Source organism: Mastomys coucha, unplaced genomic scaffold (genome assembly GCF_008632895.1).
Source record: "Mastomys coucha isolate ucsf_1 unplaced genomic scaffold, UCSF_Mcou_1 pScaffold15, whole genome shotgun sequence".
Lineage (NCBI taxonomy): Eukaryota > Metazoa > Chordata > Mammalia > Rodentia > Muridae > Mastomys > Mastomys coucha.
In genome coordinates this window covers 76,175,491-76,177,372 of record NW_022196897.1, presented here as the reverse complement: position 1 = coordinate 76,177,372, position 1,882 = coordinate 76,175,491, and the positions used below count along the sequence as shown (strand labels likewise).

The 1,882-nt window shown below is 44.0% G+C and overlaps 1 pseudogene; it reads right to left on the bottom strand.

Annotated features, from left to right (window-relative positions):
• LOC116091724 overlaps window positions 1-1,109 on the bottom strand; it is a 2,128-nt pseudogene extending 1,019 nt beyond the window's left edge.
• Window positions 1,110-1,882: the final 773 nt, after the last annotated feature.

The following is a 1,882-nucleotide window of genomic DNA, read 5'->3' as shown; positions in this document are numbered from 1 at the left end:
AGGAGCTGTAGACTTATCATTGGTTTCTCCCGTCCATCGAAGTGTAAATTGCAATGTAGGTCCCTGAGGAAAAGGTTTCAAATGGGGGCAGTCTCTTCCCATCAAGAATAGTCTCCCACGTTGCTCTCTTCTTACTTATTGGACATTCTTCCATTTCCTGCATGGCCACTTCATATTCCCCATCTAAAAGCTGTAGACGTCTGTTTTTGTCAAACACTGTCATTTGTGCAACAAACGTCTTTCCCTCATCTTCACGATTTCGTTTTCTTCTGGCTGGAAGTTCTTCACTGACATCAATATTTTCATTGGTTTCTCCATTAATCATTCCATTAAATTCTCTTCTTCCTGGACGAGTTACTCTAAACAGTAACGAGCAAGACTTCACCATATGGCTGTTACTAGGTTCAAATTCATTACTGGAAACTGCCAGGGATGAGAAATTTCCTGGTTTTGTTTGATTGAGGTCAGGATTCAAAGGCACCTGCTTTTTACCAGTAGGAACTTGTCTTATAGGACAACTTACATCCTTTCTTTTTTTGTGGCAAACTTTCACAAGCAGGACTTCCAGGGTAACAGAATTTTGTTCATTTTCTGAGTTTTGTGATGGCTTATCATTTTTGTGGAAGAAACCGGTAAATGTAAGTTGCAATGTGCAGACAAGCTATGAGATTCTTGCTCTCCTTTCATTTTTTCTACTTTTGATAACATATCATCAACTTTAAATGTTTTCCTTTTGATGTTTGTTCTGGAGTTTCGGTGAGACATGTAAGAGTTCTGTGCAAAAATATTGGTGCTACAAGATTTCGAGTTCGAAGAAATCTATATATCTGTGTTGGTTTCTCAAAGGCCTGGAGGAAAAGCTCGTGGTCAGCCTGGACGTGCTCCATTTTCATCTTCTTCACCAGTAACACCGCGGCCCCCGCCGCCGCCGCCGCCGCCGAGGAGGAGGAGGCCGAGTAACTGCGGCCGCCTCCACAGCCCCCGCCGCCGGATTTGCCGCCCGAAGCCGCAGCCGCCGCCGCCGCCTAACCCCCGAAGCCGCCTCCCCCGGACCCCGCGCTGGGCCCCGAGCCGCCCCCTCCCCCACCGCCGTGTTTCTGAGGCGCCATAGCGGTTCCTGCCTCCTCCCCTCGCCAGCTACCCGCCAGGCGGCCCCGGGAGAGTGGGCACCTGCTACACCAACTGCTCGCCCCAGCAGGCTTTGGCGGACCGAGGGGTGAAGGAGGAGAGAGCTTATCCTGATATCTAAACCACACAAAAACTCAACATCGAAAGAAAACTTCAGACTGATTTCTCTTATGGAGATTGATGCAAAAATACTTAATAAAATACTTTCAAACTGAATCCAGGACTACATCAAAAACATCATCCACGATGATCAAGTAGGGATACAGGGATTGTTCAATAAATGAAAATTCATCAACAGACTCTACCACATAAAAAAATTATAAGATCATCTCATTAGGTGCTGATAAAAGCCTTTGACAAAATCCAATGCACTTTCATGTTAAAAGTATTAGACAGATAAGGCATAGAAGGCACATACATAAACATACTCAAAGCAGTACACAACAGTATACAAGCCAATAGCCAACATCAAACTAAATTAAGAGAAACTTAAGGCAGTTCCACTAAAAGCAGAGACACAATAAGGCTGCCAAATCTCTCCCTATCTGTTTAATATAGTACTTGAAGTTCTAGCCAGAAAAATAAGACAACTAAAGGAGATCAAGGGTGTACAAATGGGAGAAGGAGAAGTCAAAGATTTGGTATTTGTGGATAATATACTATATATAAGCAACCCCAAAAATTCCACCAGAGAACTCCTACAGCTGATAAACAGCTTCAGCAAAGTGGCTGGATACAAAATTAACTCAAAGAA